Below are 17,230 nucleotides of genomic sequence, written 5' to 3'. Positions count from 1 at the left end.
GGTCTGAGGATGCTGAAGAACGAGAGAGGCTTTGCAAATGAAAGAGCAAAATGGAATAAGGCAAACAAATTTAAGTGACGATCAACATGAAAGAAATAAAGTGAGTGCAATGCAGGGCACTACCATAAAAAAATGTTAAATATTCTCATGATGAAAATCGCAAGCTACCTCTTATCTGAGCTAGATTGTCTCTTACACAAACTACCTTGACTAAATCTGAGACTATGTGACATTTTCATTAATAAGGGTTAAGATTAAATCATTATTTAAGGTGTGAACAACCTGTTTCTCTTTAAGAGTTTAACCGCAACATGTTTCTAAGGGTTTAAAATTATTACTTAATCATATCAATATTTTAATGAATATTTGAATAAATATTTTAAAGTATTATATTAAGAACGTCTGCAGAACTGAAGATCACACAGAGGCCCATAGACTTCTCTTGCTTATTCACACACAGTTCATTAATTTCCCTTGAATATCCAATTTGACACAATGGATTACTTCATCCTCTGAAAATTCTCCTCTTCATCTGCATAAGATTCTCAGTAAAAAAAAAAAAAAAAAAAAAAAAAGTTGAAGTTAAAAGTATATTTTCTTTCTTTGGGCATTCTCTGGTCCCCAGGTGCACAGATTTCAATCATAAGCTCCTTCCAGTCAATGACATAATACCATTATCGGAGCAGATATGGCCTTAATACTTGTTGGTGTGTATTTCTTTTATCTGTTATTCCCAATCACAGCCCTGTGACCAGCCCAGAAATTCAACACCATGTACTCAAAGTATATCCTTCTAAACTCCCTTCCATTGTTTTACTCTTATATATCCATAAAAATATTTAAAATTGTATTTGGGGAAGGAATGTTTACCCACATGAAAGGATAAACTATTTTCCAAGCTATTATTTTCAGGCAAGACCCAAATGAGTTCAGAAAAGCACAGACAACTTACTGGTTTGAGCAGAATTCTGCAAGCTATCATTTTGTGAGATTTTCTTTGACAGTCAGCCAAAGAAACTAAAGAAAACTAACAGGATTTTTTTTGCATGTGTGTTTTCAGTTCCTGCAATTGGGGGAAATGATTTAGTATAGGATATTAACAGGTAGCTTTGTAGCAACAATCAACTGTTCAATCCCTTTGTTGAACACTTACACATGCAGGCATACCTCAGAAATTTTTGGTTTCCCAGTGTTTATAAAAATCATGTTTATACTATATTGTAGCTATTAGGTGTGCAAAAGCATTACATTGAAAAAAACAAGGTGCTTTCCTTAATGAAAAAATACTATACTGCTTAAAAATGCTAACCATCCTCCCAGCCTTCAGCGAGCTGTAATCTTTTTTGCTGGCAGAGGGTCTTGCGTTATTGTTGATGGCTGCTGGCTGATCAGGGTGATGGGTACTGAGCCTTGGGATGGCCATTTCTTAAAGGAAGGCAACGGTGAAGTTTGCCACCACTACTGACTCTTCTTTTCACAAAAGATTTCTCTGTGCATGCAATGCCGTTTGATATCATTTACCCACAAGAGAACATCTTTCAAAATCGGAGTCTATCCTCTGAAACTCTACCACTGCTTTATCAACTAAGTTTAGCTAATATTTTAAATGCTTTGTTGTCATTTCAGCAGTGTTCACGGCATCTTCACCTGAGAAGAAGAGAGACAGGTTGGTGAAACAGCAAGAACACACAAGCCATTTATCGATTAAGTTCACTGTTTTATACGGACGTGCTTAATGGTTCCCCAAAGCAATTACAGTAATAAATCAAAGATCACAGATCACCATAACAGATAAAAAATAATAAAAAAAAACTTTGAAATATTGCAAGAATTACCAACGAGAAACATAGGGACACAAAATCAGCATATGCTGTTGGAAAATGGCACCAATAGTTTCCTCGGTGCAGGGTTGCCACAGACCTTCAATTTGTAAAAAAATCAATATCTGCAAAGCACAATAAAGTGAAGTATGCTTGTTTGCATAAAATATATAAAACTGCACATGCTATAAAAATGTATACATCTATGCATTTCATTGGACAATGTGTGCCTTTAATCTGACGTTGGGTTTTGGAAATCCATGCATGCTGGTAAGTGTAGATCTGTTTAATTTAATTCTAAGTGTGCTCTGTTCAGTAGCCCTTCATATGATTATAAACATTTTGTCTCTCCATTCAACCATTGATTGTCATTTAGGATATGCTCAACTTTTGCTATTTGTTGGGCAAGCAGCCGTCAAGCGAACAGCTCCTGAGGCTTGCCCTATCACAGCAGTGGGCCTGGAACATTCCCCTCTCTAGATGCTGGGCAGTGTGTCCACACCGAACCCATATTCTTCTTCCACTGGGGAGAGCCTCCCTGCTCCAGGTACAGAGTGAACTACTTTGTCTTGCTTAAATGTGTACATCATAGGGCACCTGGCCAACCCCACTGGAATGTATGCTCTGAGGGACTGGAGGAGAGGAAGGAGAGTGTACGGCAGCATCCTCCTGTGGTAGCATGAGGGGTGCATACAGACCTCACCTTGCAGCAATCACCAGGAGGACTCACTGGCCCTGTGGGACCGAACTCCACCACCAAAGTCGAACTTGCTCTGGTGCCTATAAGTAAAGCATTGTTCCAGCTCCTTGGTGACTGTGATAACACACACCCTGAAGTGGTCTCTCCTCTGTGATCTAACCTCTATGGTGTCTGAACTCCTACTCTTGATGATCAGCATGTCTTTGCCATTCTCCATGCAGTGGGACTTCTCCTCTGGTGGTACCATGGAACCATTGTTCAACACAACTGCAAGGAATGTTTCAATGCCGTCCATGTATATGCTGCCTCTATACAGTCTCCATCTTGTCTTGGAAGTTAGATCCTGGACTTGACCTTCTTGGTTCCTTTCTTCTCCCAGATGTTACTCCTTGAACTTTACATTGCCTTGTAGCTCTCGGCTGCCTTCAAGCAGACATTGCTTAAGATTGTTAATCTTAAGATTGTTAAATATTTTCAGTATTCCTCAATAAGAGAGGGGGTAAATTGGGCGGGCCACGGTGGCTCAGCAGGCAAAAATGCCATGCCATGCCAGAGGACCCGGGTTCGATTCCTGGTGCCTGCCCATGTTAAAAAAAAAAAGAAAGAGAGGGGGTACATTACCTTTTGAGGGCTTACCTAGAAGTCCTTTTACTCTTTACACTGCTTGTTCTTCCTCATTCTATGTGTCTTATTGTTTAATTACGTATCTTGCTCCCTCTCAGCTTTCCTGGCACAGAGTGGTAATATTAGACCTATGAGGTGAGGCATCATGAATTTACAAAGACCTAACTTATTCCCCTGACCAGGCACAGGAGACACTAAAGAACTTTAGTATCCAAGAAATTCTGGAGTAGTCAAGCTTGTTACAGAATCTTTTCCTGGTAACCCAGATTACAGTCCGTAACAGTCTCAACCTTTCTTCCTGTTCCAAACTCAATGCCAGACTTCTCCCAAAGTGAATCCCCCCAGATCATAGCTGCTTAACCTCTGATCAGTACTTACTTCATTTGTTTGAGTTACTGTTTCTTCATAATATCTTGCTGACTTGTGCACATTCTCCTGAATTTACTATAATTAATTACTATTCTTCTCTTAACTTAAAATATACATTTTCCCTTTTTAACACAATAGATTGTAGTACTGCCCAATATTCTACTGTCGTTGGCCCATATTTCTTACTTGTGTCCTTCACAGGAGTTATCTCAACTTACAACGGTATTTTTATTCTCTTTTTTGTTATTCTCATCTACTGAAGTGTAAAATCCATGAAAGTAAGAAGGATGTCTGTCTGGAAATACCATTGTATCTCTAGCATTTAAAACATTATCTGTTGCAAAGAGTACTTTCAATAAATATTTCTTGAATTGTTAATTAATTGTTTTTGTGTTTTCATGTGTTAGAACTGTGAATTTCAAAGTAGAATTTAAGGTCCTTGAAAAATAAAACTGAATCTGAGAAGCCTATTTTAAAGTACCTATTATGCACCAAACACTTTACTTAAGCTATTGTATTTATTCTTTATAAAACCATATAAGGTAGGTATTATTGGACAAGGAAATTAAAATGCAGGGAAATTAAGTAACTTCCTCAAAGTTTACCAGCTAAAGGCAGAGCTGAATGTTAAACCCATTTCCATATGAATCTGAACTCAGGGCTGTCTACTGCCATACAATGCCCTAGAGTGAGCAATTTTGATTCATAGATTGCTTCAGGAAATCTTCATAACCTCAGGGACTGAAATTCTCTGAGCTCCAATACACCTCTCTATCCCATCTCTCCCTGTGCTGCAATGTACAGCCAGGAAACAACTAATTCCTGTTAAAGGATTGCATTCAATTGTTTGTGTTTCAATTTCACTGTCAGCAAAACTGACTGGATTTATGATTTTATATCATTGTATTTAAAGACGTCTCAACTCCACAAATCTTAGACCTGACTTATTGAGATGCCATCAATTTGCAGATGTCACATTTAATACATGCAAAGTCAATGTTTTCCTAGATTACTGAGTCACTGAACTTGAGTGGAATACATGTTTTGAGTATTTAGGAAAAAATTTATGATGAAAATAAAAGTATAATCATGGTATATAGCAATGAGTGGGATCAAAGTTATCGTAGGACCATGATATTCAATGTTCACAGGCAGAATCTAAGAATTGGCACAATGCTATACAGTTCATTAAAAGCATAACCAATTGCATGTAACCACTTTAAAACATACATAATATTTATTTGTTATTATGCTTACAAAATATACATAATATTTATTTGTTATTATGCTTACTAGTGGCAAAGCTAGTGGCATGTTAATAACGTGCATATGCCTTCTTATTACATTTCTCAGGTAAATAGCTCATAAATAATAAATTTAAATGTTTCATCCTAAGAGTTTTATGTCTTTTTTCGTCCTGACTTTGTCTACTTCTTTTACTTAGTCCCAGTGCCCACATGCTCATTAAGTGTTAGGTTCCATAACCTCTATCTTTTTAGTACAAATGAAATAGTTACACTAATATTTATTGAAAGTCTTCTTTACATCAGATAATATGCTAAATGCTAGAGATACTGTGGTGTCTGTAGACAGATGTGATTCCTGCCTTTGTGATGTTTACACTTTAATAGGAAAGACAAAAAAAAATAGAATAAAAAATATTGTAAGTTACATTCCAGAGTATTTTGGGCAGAAAATAAAAAAGAATTGGCAAGTCCCCTTGACAGACTGGGGAAAAATGTGGAACTATTAACCTTCCCCACACGTAAAATTTCTGATATTCTCTCAGGAACTAGGGACTTCCAATTTAATAAGCCAAGCCCTCAATCTTGAGGCTTGCCCTTATGAAACTTATTTCTGCAATGGTGAAGATAGGCTAATATATAGTTATGTCAAAGAATCACCCCCAGAGAGCCTCTTTTGTTGCCCAGATGTGACATCTCTCTTTAAGCCAATCTATGAATACACTCACTGCCCTACCCCCTGCATGGGACATAACTCCCAGGAATGAGCTTGGCCCTGGCATCGTTGGATTGAGAGTAAAAGGGAGTAAAGAAATAGAACAAAGTAAAGTTTCAGTGGCTAAGAGATTTCAAATAGAAATAGGTCATTCTGGAGGTTACTCTTATGAAGCTTTAGCCAGATATTGCAGATTACCACGGTATGCCATGTCCCAACCGACAGTGTTCCTGAAAACCCCATGGAGTGCCCTGGGCTCTATCTACGGCTCTATAAAAGTTTTCTTAGTAAGTTTATTTTTTCAGAAACTTAAGCCCTCTAGATTGATTCTGTACCAGATAAACCCTGAAACCCAGAGGTACCAGAGACCCCAAGAACATCAACCAGGTCCATTCCTCTACTCCATAAGGTGGACACCCATTTCCAGGATGAAGAAGTTAAAATGGCCATTGCCCAGATATCCCTGAAGATTGAGAAAGACAACAAATGAGAGAGAGGCGATGTAACTGGGAAATTAGAATTTAACACATGACTGTGACCACTGACCCATTTTTCTCTTCAGTGTCTAGTGTTTTAGACTAGCCAGAAGGAAATTCCTGAAGTGTTCAACTGTCATCCAGTGGCCCTGGTCTTTGGTATGATTGTGCAAATATATTGCAGAAAAATAGTCAGTTGCCCACGTTTGTATGGGCAAATGTTTTAGATGTGTTGTTCTGTTCCACTGATTTATATATATATGTCCATGTCTGACAATACTACACTGTCTTCATTAACCTACCTCTATTGTAGGTCGTAAAATTGGTTGAATGCAATACTAATGATCAACAAGAGGGAAGGGGTAAAAGTCATGGATGTTTGGGGTTTCCATTTTTCTTTTTATTTCTTTTTCTAGACTAACGCAAATGTTCTAACAATGATAATGGTGATGAATGCCTAACTATGTGATGATACTGTGAGCCACTGATTTTAAACTTTGTATGGATTGTGTAGTATATGAATACATCTCAAAAAAATTACATCTAAAAAAACATAAGTTGTGATAACTCTTCTAAAGAAGAGAAGAAAGACATATGGAGACAAGTAAGATACACACTAAAAGAACAGCCTTTTACTTTAACATTTCATTTTTCTTAAAGAAATGGCAGATAAATGAATTCATTAATTTTGAAATTCATCAGTCACAGTAAGGGGAAAATGAATTTTTACTCCACAAGGGGCAAGTTCTTTGCATTCCAATAACTACAAGAATGAAAACTCTAAGTTAACTTATTGTGCTTTATGATACAAGTTTGGACATGGGATTTAAATAGCCCAGAACTCTTAGGAATATTAACAGGGTGGGAGGAGTCTGAAATTTGCTCTAGCATGCATGAATGAATTCAATGAAACCTTTATTGAGCATCTAGCATCCTTCAAGTATTTAGCCATATAAAAAAATGATCTATACTACTTCCCAATAATGAGCTCACAGATTATGGAGTAAATAAACAGAAGGACAGAGCTTTAAAATAGTATATTCTAATTGATATATACAGTGAGAACTTCCTGGATAAGTACAGACCAAATGATGTGGAGATTATGTTCACTTCCCATAGGATCATCATTACCCTGGTTTGTTCCCCTGTCCTTGATGAACCCCGAATAGGAGTGGAGACAAGAGAAAGATCTCGGCAAACCAGCATATTGTGCAAGGTACACAAGAATGCACATAGATTGCTATACTTTATTAGAAAGGCAGTAGAAACAGGACATATATTCTTATATTTGCTTGTATTTAAGAAATAAAGATGTGTAAGCCAAAAACGAAGGAAAATCTATATCTCTCAGAGAAAGAAAAGGCACAGCCCCCTTTAGTTTGCATAAGGAATTGGCATATAAGGATAAGTCTAATACATTTTAAAGCTTGCAAGATAGGATACTCTTTTGACCTTTGAATTTGTCATGTTCATGCATAACCTATCTTAAAAAATAGGAAAACAGAAGAGTGAACAGTGGGAAAACATCAAAGGGTCTATAAAAAGCAAACCATTAAGAACCATAAAAAAATGTGCAAAGCTCTTGATACAGTAATCCTTGGGGATCTACTTGGATTCTTTCATTGTAATTCTCTGTGGTTGAGACAAAGGTGCAAAGACTACATAATTTGAATCAATGAAGCACCTAACTTGCTAGAAGAACAGGAATACTATGTAACCCACTTAACTGCTTTCCAGTACAGTATTACATAGTAGCTGAGAACATAAGAGGTGGGATAAAGGCAGACCTGGCTTCTAACTTCCTCTGCTATATGTTAGCTATGTGGTCTTGGGCAAATTTCTTTGAGCCTCAGTTTTCTCACCTTTAAAATGGGGATAACAACCCCTCTTGCCTAAACCCTACACATGGGGGCCCCTGCTATTGCCCAGACTGCCTATCCTTCTATATAACCCTTGCTCACACTATGAGAACCATACATTCTTTGCTGTTTCTTGAATATGCTGAAAATGCTCCTGCCAGAGGCCCTTGGACTTGCTGTCCCCTCTGTCCCTAGATATCTGCATAGCTCTTACCTTCTGGTCTCTGCTCAAATGCCATCTTATCAGCAAGACCTTTCTTGATCATTCTATTAAAATAGCAATTCTTTCTCCACTGTCTTGTCTCATTTTCCTGCTTTATTTTTCTCCATTGTACTTGTTGCTATATTTCTGAACTATATTACCTGCCTCCTCACTAAGATATAAGCTCCAAGAGGGCAAGGGTTTTAATCTTTTATTCACTGCTGATCCTCGGTAAATAATTGTTAGAGGAAAAAAAAAGAAATACATGCATAAATTTCTCCAGTGTCATTGTTAACTAATAGAGCCTCCTTATTATAATGTCATCATGCCCAAATATAGAAGCTTTAGTTTGTTTGTAGACTTCTAAAAATCCTATCCTATTTCTCTTGAAGCTAAATGGGTTCCACTGCCTTCTTTCAAGAAGTATCATTTCATCTTACATTTCAGTGTGCATTTCTCTATATTATTTCAATGGTCACCTCATCTCTGTCATATATCACAATGGTTACATTCAAAAAGGATGGTTATTAAATTGTTTTTTTAAAATGGAGTAATCATCAGCATCCATTTAATATTTTAAATGTACGAACTCTATGGCCCAGCAATTTTACTTGGTATTTTCCCTAGAAAACTACAGAAGGAGGCATGTTTCAAGGATGTTCATGGAAACACCATTTGCAATACTGGAGTACTGAAAATACCTACATTTGCAGAAATATAGAAATAGATAAAATCACCCAAAAACAATATACTATAAAAGGCAATGTAGCAATTAGAAGTAATTAAGTAAACTGACATGGAAATATCTTCAAAGAGTTGAGTAAATAAACCATGTCATAGAGAAATATACAGAAAAGGATGATATTTCTGAAAACATAACTTGATTACTTATTTTGGAGGTCTATATGTAGTTCCTTTAAACACAGAGAAAAAGTGTAACAAAGAACAATTACCATTGTAAAATATTCCGGAAATGGGAATTAACTTGAACTCTTGTCTGTTCATGTGAATGTTTCATAATGAAAACACATTCTGGTATTGCTTATACGTTTAAACACAAGTTTTAAATGAAGGAAAATAAATTAATGACTGAGAATAATGAGAGTTTGCTAGGTTGGACTCTCAGAGAACTGTACCAGGACGTACCAGGATGTTAACTCCATGTGGCTTCTAATACTCCCATCAACAAATGGCCTGGGAATTTTTCAAAGGAATAGACTTTAAATAGAGAAAAATTTCCTGTCCACTTTATACCTCTCACACTGGCTTTGTTACTCCATCATTCACACACAGATAACAGGAGCTTTCATCTCCTTGTTTTTGTACTTTTTCCCTGCAAGGTATCCATGTTTTAAAATATTTCTTATGATGATTGTGTAGCATCCTACTTCTCTCTCTGATTGGATCTTTGAGTCTGTGCTAATAATCATCCTTCCCACTTTTAAAAAATCTCAGTTGTATAATAAGCCATAGTCAGAATTTCTGTATTTGTAGTGGTTTTAATTTTTCAATTTGCTGTATATACACACGTAAAAGTTTCCCATGTAAGATTCTTCTTATTAAACATGACATTCCCCTAGTTATCTTATAATTTTAAATTCTATTTCATAATCTCAAGATACTTCAATTTATTCTTTTTTGTAAGTTTCATTTAAATTTGCTTTTAACTTTTAAAAAATGTCAGAGAAAAAAATAATAATTCCCAAACCACCTCAAATGAACATTCAGCAGGTTATTGATAGGCTCGTGGCATAAATTGATTCATTCATTCACCAACTGCTTACTGAGCATTTACTCTATATCAGGAATTTTCTAAGCACATTGGTGCACAAAACAGCCCAAAATGACAACAACAAAGCAACAAAAGTCCTGCTTTGGAAACTTATACAATTTACAGAAAATAGGTGTGATGAATAATTAAATTATACTGCATATGTGAATGTATTAAGTACATGTTAAGAGGAAAAAAGATCAAAGTAGGTTGGGAATGATGGGACGGTCTGGAGGTGAAGGTGAGAAGCGAGATTTACAATTTTAAATAGAGAATTTAGGTAGTCTCATTGAAAGGTAATATGAAATAAAAGACTTGATGGAGATAAAATATTTTGACTGTGTTTATCTAGTGCAAAAATTCTAAAGAGGAGCTCATTTTCTGCAAAATTTACATTTACATTAAAAATGTAATGCAAGAAAAGTAGACTAGGAAGTCCCAAGACACTCTATAGTTAAGGGATGGAGGATATCTGAGATGAGAGGACTGCCAAAGAATTAGGAGCAGAAATCAATTTGTGGAGAGGAAAGCCAAGAAAGTGTGGTACCATGGAAGCCATGGGACAAAAAATAGAGCCAGATGGGACTGAGAACCAGAGGCGCTCAACATGGACCCTTTGGCGACCTTGACAAGACCAGTGTCAGAGAAGTGCTTAAGATCTAGAACATTTCCAATTCCTGTGTGCCCTCGACCCCTCCCATTTATGTTACCCTGCCCCCCAAAATCACCTTCCTGAGTTTTATACTTGGCATTCCCTTCCATTTTTTATAGTTTTATTGCAAACATCTGTTTTCCTAAACAATATACTATTTAGTGCTATTTGTTTTCAGTTTTGTCAAAGGTATCAAAATGTATGTAGGCTTCTGAGACTTCCTCTTTCTACTCAACATTATGTTTCTAAGATTTATCCATGGTGTTGCATATAGCAGAGCTTATTTATGCTGTACATAACAGCAAATGCAATTTTTCTATTTTCCAACCCATGAATATTTCCTCTTATGAAATACTTACACGTTTCCTTGCACAAAAAGAAAATGTCACATTTGTTTGACCTAATATACGGTAAAAGCACAAGAACGCTTACAGGCAAGAGGCAAATGAGGGCTCTCGCCCCACTCAGCTTCCTCAAAGCCTGTGGGGAATCAATGTCCCAATACACTTGTCGCCCATTTGGGGCTGTCTATGTCACAGCTTACTGGGGACGTTCTATTACAGTTAAACCCTGTGTTAGTTTGGAAGCTGCTGCAATGAGATAGAACAACTGGAATGGCTTTTTAAAAAGGGAATTTAATAAGTTATCAATTTACAGTTCTAAGGAAGTGAAAGGGTCCAAATTAAGGCACCAAGAGGTTACCTTCATTCAAGAAGGTCGATAGGTCAGGAACACCTCTGTCAGCTGAGGAGGCACGTGGCTGGCATCTGCTGATTCCTTGCTCCTGGGCTCTGTTGCTTTCAGCCTCTTTCCCTGTGGGGGTTCCTTACTTTCCTTCTCCAGGGCTGGTTTTCATCTCTTGGCTTCCCTTGGCTCTCTCCAGGTTCTGGCTTGCTTAATATCTCATGGTGACATCTGCTGGGCTCCAACCATCTCCAGATATCCATGTTTTTGTTCTCCATGAGTCCACATCTGTGTCAGCTCTGCTTTGTAAAGTTTCTGTTGGCCCTGAGGCTTCTGTTCTTTCTCCAAAATGTTTCCCCTTTTAAAGACTCTAGTAATCTATTCAAGACCCACTTGGAATGGGTAGTGACTTCTCCATCTAATCAAAAGGTCATGGACACAATTGGGTGTGTCACACCTCAGTGCAGAAAATGTAATCAAGTTTCCGACCTACACTACTGAATCAAGATTACAAAAAACAGCTGCTTCCACAAGATTGGATCAGGATTAAAACATGGCTTTTCTGGGGTACATGATACTTTCAAACCGGCACAACCCCCTACCAGCCTGTTGTGTGGTAGGACACATGAATGTTCAAATATACCAGAGGACACTAAATTATTTTCCATAGAGATTATGCCAATTTACACTCCCACCAGCAGTATATATTGTCCAGCTCATCCACATCTTTTCCAACACTTAGTTGGATTCCTATTTTGTTAATCCAGTATGTACCAAATTTGAATCTTTCTAATTGCTAATGAGATTGAAAATCATTTCATATAGTTCAGGTCTCTGTCTCTGTGAAATACTCATTCATACATTTCACACGTTTCTATAGGGTTCTTACATGTGTTTTAGAGCATGTTACAAATGTATTCTCCTGGTTAGAGATATCTGTCTTCACTTTGTTTTTCACTTCAGTGTCTTCTTTTGATGAACAGAACTTTTTCTATACTTAGTGGATATAAATCATTTCTTTTTTTTTTTTTTTTTTTTTTTTTTTTTTTAAAGGAAAGACAGAGAGAAGGAAGGAAGGATGGGAGGAAGAAAGGGAAACATCTTTAAACATTTTCTTGTTTTATTTTTTTGTTTGTTTGTTACATGGGCTGGGGCCAGGAATCGAACCGAGGTCCTCCGGCATAGCAGGCAAGCACTTTGCCCGCTGAGCCACCGCGGCCCGCCACTCCTAAATACTTTTAAAGTGTGTCTTTCAGATACAATTCCTCCATTCATTTTAATTCTGTTTTAGAATAGTGTGACACAGGGACCCAACTTTACTTTTTACATACAGGCAAAGTTTTCCATTCTGTTTATTACTCAGTTCCCCATCACTTCAGCGATGTGCAAACACCTTCTATCGTGCATCGTATTTTTGTCTGTGTGTCCATATGCATGGGGAACTTTTTCTAGGTCATCTATCATTTTCCACTTGTCATTTGTCTATCCTTGTCCAATATCATACTCAATTAATAATAACAATAATGATAGCTTTATAATAACTCTTTAAAGCTGGTAGAGACTTTCCTTTTGCTTTTTTCTTCTTCAGGAGGATTTTATCTACTCCTGCATCTTTCCTCTTCAACATGCATTTTGGAATCACATTTACACACACACACGCACACACACACACACACGCAGTGGGGTAATTGTAATTGCATTGAATCTGTGGATCACTTTGGGAAGAATTAACAGCAGTGTAATTTGGTTCTTTTTAGCTATAAATATGGCATATCTCTTCATTTATTTCAGTTTTATTAAATTTCTTTCTATAAAGGATCATAATTTTCTCTATAAATGATGGTCATATATGAAGTCCTAATTACTGATTATTTCTTTGTTTTTTTCTTTAAATACCATCATGGGAATATTTATATCTTCTAACAGATGGCTATATTTAAAATGTAATTGACTTTTTATATTAACTTTGTATCTAATAATTTATCTATAGATTCTTTTGGAGTTTTTTATGCAAATAATCATATTAACATTAAATTAGATCTTTTTTGCCCTGTTAACAAAGATTGCTTTACAAGCAGTAATGGGGATATTGTTTCTTGTTTCTCTTGTCACTATTTATTTGTTGCAAAAAGTTTGAAAATATATTTTTACAGGATAATGAAGATTTCTTCCATTATTAGTTTACTAGGGATTTTGATCATAAATAGATGTTGCATTTTATGCTGCATTTATTGAAATGATCCTATATTGTTTTCACCCTTAATTTGTCAATCTGCTTGCACTTCTGTGACAGGCCCAGCTTGATAGCTGTATATTGGTTTGCACACACACACATACACACACACATTTACAAATACTTTGTTTCAGATTTCATCTACTTTCATCATTAAATTTACTGACTTTGTCTTTTAATTCCCTTTCTTGTGCTGTCATTTTTTTGGTGTGGTCACAAGTACATATTGGCCTCAGAGCATGAGTTAAAGTTTATGCTTTTTCTATACTATCGAAGATTGTAATTATATTTGTAATCATGTTCCTTGAATATTTGGCAGAATGACCTTGTAAAACTGCTCTTGTATTTCTTACAGAGCATTTTCCTTCAGTTTAAATTTTTTAATAATTATAAGTTTATTTATACTGTCTATTCCTGTGTCAATCTTGAAGTATTTTTCTAGAAATTTTATTATTTGTTTTTGTTTTAATTTATCGGAATAAAGTTGTTTGTAGAATTATCTATCATTTTACTATCCACTGGATCATGCAGTTCCCCTTTTCATACCTAGTTTATTTATACCCTCTTTCTTGTGATTGTGGTTTTTTTTTGATTTATCAATTTTATTGAGACTTGCTTTTTTATTAGTCTTTTCAAGAAGTTACTTACATCCTAATTGGACATCATCACTATAACTCCGTTCTTAGTTTATTGATACTCGGTTGTTTTCTTTAACTCATTTCTTGTATTTTCTCAATTTTTTTTTCATTTTTCTAAGTTCCTAAACTCTAATCTCATTGAATTTCACCTTTATTCTTTTCCAATATAAACATTTAAAGATATAAATCAGTCTTAAATATCATTTTAGTTGTATCCTGCAAGTTTTATATGTAATACTTAATTGTCAGTCAGGTTTATGAATTCTTAATTTCCATTGTGATTTATTTTTGACTTATGGTTATTCATTCATTCATTTTTCATTTTAAAATACAGAGCTTTTTATATTTTTAGTAATTGCTGTACTGTGAAGTTCTTGCATGCTTTATAATTCCTGTTTATTGCTCCACTCCTTTCTGGCACTCTGTCCTTTTTTCTAGTTTCTCCTTTTATTTTTTGATTGAAGTTCCAGGAACTTAGGGCAAAAAAAAAGAACCTTTCTCAAAAGATTTAAAAGAGGTTGACAATTAAGGAGAAGAAAAGATCATCAGGAAAATCTCACAGGCTGACCCTCGCAAGAAGAGTGGTGCCGTTTCAATATTACTTCTTGAGAAGGGAGGAGAAAGCCTTTATGGATGAGTATTTTTTCCCCATGGAAAAGAGAAAGAGTTTTTCAATAAACACCTGAAGAGATGGTTTCCCTTATTGTGTATCTCACAATATTCCTTAGACTTAAAAGAAACATGGCCTATGGTTGACAATTACAATGAGGAGCTATAAAACACACTAGGTATATTAATTTCCTATCGCTGCCACAGCAAATTACTTCAAACTTAGTGACTTTAAAAAAATTTACTTCCTCGCAGCCCTGGAAATCAGAAGTCCAAAATCAAAGTGTCAGAGTGCTGTGTTCCCTCTGAAGCTCTTAGGAGAGAATCTATTACTTGCCTCTTCCAGCTTCTTGGTGGCCCAGACCATGTTTGGATTGTGCTTGCATCCATCCAGAATCTGTCTTGGCAGTCACATTGCCAACTCCTCTTCTGTACTTCTCATTCCCTAACTGCTACAACCCACCGAGTTTCTAAAACTCTCACTTATGGTAGATTGGATGCAATACGGATGGAAGGAGAAGCACTGGCTTATGCACTAGCCCTCATATTGGAAAATAAGGGGAAAATGATTAATAAAGGAATACGACAGTGAGTGGCTTTTGTAACTGCCCTGGAAGCCGTGAAGAAAGAGAATGTCTGGTTCAGGTAAGCCAACTGTCAAACTGGGACATGTTGAGAAAGTTTGAAGTCCTCACGGTGGCATTTAAAAAGAACTTTGCTTCCTGCAATCAGAAGGTAGGCTGTGTTAAAAATAAAACCAAAGCCAGGCTTTGATTATTAGCATAAGGGCAATATAGACAGAAACCACTGAACACACAGCTGTGGAACATATTCTATGTTCAAGTCAGGGCTCTTACAGGAAAGAAATTGAACCAAAACTGGGATGGGTATATATTGGTGGATACATATGAAAACTTTGAATTCCCAGAAGTTCCTGAACTCTCTGTGTTGGCAGAAGTGACCTGTGTCCTCTTGCTAGAGGGAAAACACTTCTAATAGTGTGGAGTTTGCACACAGGCCTCTTCTGGAGCCAATGGCTCCTTAAGATTACTCTTTACCTTCCTTCACTGCTTTTGAATCAGGTCTCACAATAATTGAATGGAGAAGGAAAGTCCCTTCTTTGGGAAGAAATACCTTATTCACCCAAAGATTTGCAGGTCATGTGTAATATTTATGTCGTGGTACATTTATTACATGAGACCCGAAAATTACTGACTATTAAATTTGGGAGAGTCCAGAGAACATTCCCTTCACTAAAGAAAGTGAGAAGTCACCAGCATCACTGAGAAGCTTAGGGATAGCTGTCCTCTATATATCAGGGTTGATGGAAATAGATGCTGTCAAGAAACTGTGATTCTGAGTGTTATGGAGATGTTAGGATTTTGGAATATCAAAAGACAGATGTTGGAGTTACTCATCCGAAGAAAGATAAATGTAGTTATCATAAGACACAGAAAGAATGGCAAGTAGGAAACCTTGTCTGGAATGGGTGGCAATGGATCAGAGATCATGGCATCTCTAGGGGCAACACAGAAGGCAGCAACATTTGACTTACACAACTGACAACAGTCATCTGTTGATGAATGGAAGGTTGGTGTCTATTTTGGCAGTGGAGCCTCCTGATCCCTCATTATCCAAAATGTGAACCAGTCCTCAGAAACAGAAGCAATTAATTAAAGGATGGGCTGGGTTCCCCTGATGAGGACCTGATATGTTTCTTCAACTTTGTATGAGAAGTATTCCCTCAATTTGTCTCAAAGCCACCCACATCCACTTGTGGGCATCGCTGCTGACCGGGAAAAAATGTCAAGATGACCATGCTGGTACAAACAGAGCCTAAAGAGGCCAGAAGATAAGTGGAGTTGTAGGCTGAGCTTTAAATCACAGTGGATCAGATGAATGAGCTCACAGAGCTACCAAGGTTTAGCTGACAGATCCATCACGTAAATTCCTTGGCCTGAGGAGTAAGACCCATTATTGTAGGAGGGGACAAATAGAAGCCACTGAAACTGACCCCCCCCTTTAATAGTCCAGAGAATAATCAGTACTATATACTAAATGGAATTGCAGAAATTAGTTCCATCATCAAAGAGTTAAAGAAAGCAGGTATGATGGTTCCCAACATATAATTGCTCACTTCGTGGATGTACCCCCTGCAAAATCGAGATGAATCATGGCAGGTAATGGTGGACCTCCATAAATTTGACCAAAAGGAATCCCCAGTTCTGCTGCTGTGTCAAATGTGATGAATTTATCAGGACAGAACAACTCAGCCTCCATCATTTCATGTACAACTCTTAATCCAGAAAAAGCATTTTTTTTAAATCCCCATTAACAAAAACAGGCCAAAGCAGTTCATATTCACATGGGATGAATAACACTGTCTTTCCCCAAAGCTATGTTAATTCTCATATTCTCTACCACAATATAACTCAATAGTCTTGATATTATGCAGAAATGTCATTATAGTCGACTGTTGATCACATTGTGCTGCTAATCAATACTGATCAACAGGAAATCAATACTGAATGTTCTGGGAAGACAAAGGTTGGGAGATATACCCTGCAATGACTCAGGGGACTTCCTCATTCAGGAATCACAGGGACTCTAAAACCTGGGGTATGTTGCAATCTC

At 36.7% G+C, this 17,230-nt stretch overlaps 1 long non-coding RNA gene across 2 annotated transcripts in view; it reads right to left on the bottom strand.

Moving 5' to 3' along the window:
- Positions 1–566: 566 nt before the first annotated feature.
- The window catches only part of LOC143665423 (uncharacterized), a 125,330-nt gene continuing 108,666 nt past the window's right edge, over positions 567–17,230 (bottom strand). The window contains exon 6 of one of the 2 annotated variants that reach the window (XR_013166952.1): positions 567–1,647. This is a non-coding gene — a long non-coding RNA (uncharacterized LOC143665423). Of the gene's footprint in view, positions 1,648–2,542; positions 3,099–17,230 lie in introns of those variants that run through there. The other variant, XR_013166953.1, reaches the window with a different exon arrangement.

This window comes from Tamandua tetradactyla, chromosome 21 (genome assembly GCF_023851605.1).
Source record: "Tamandua tetradactyla isolate mTamTet1 chromosome 21, mTamTet1.pri, whole genome shotgun sequence".
Lineage (NCBI taxonomy): Eukaryota > Metazoa > Chordata > Mammalia > Pilosa > Myrmecophagidae > Tamandua > Tamandua tetradactyla.
This window is presented reverse-complemented; position numbering and strand designations above follow the sequence as displayed.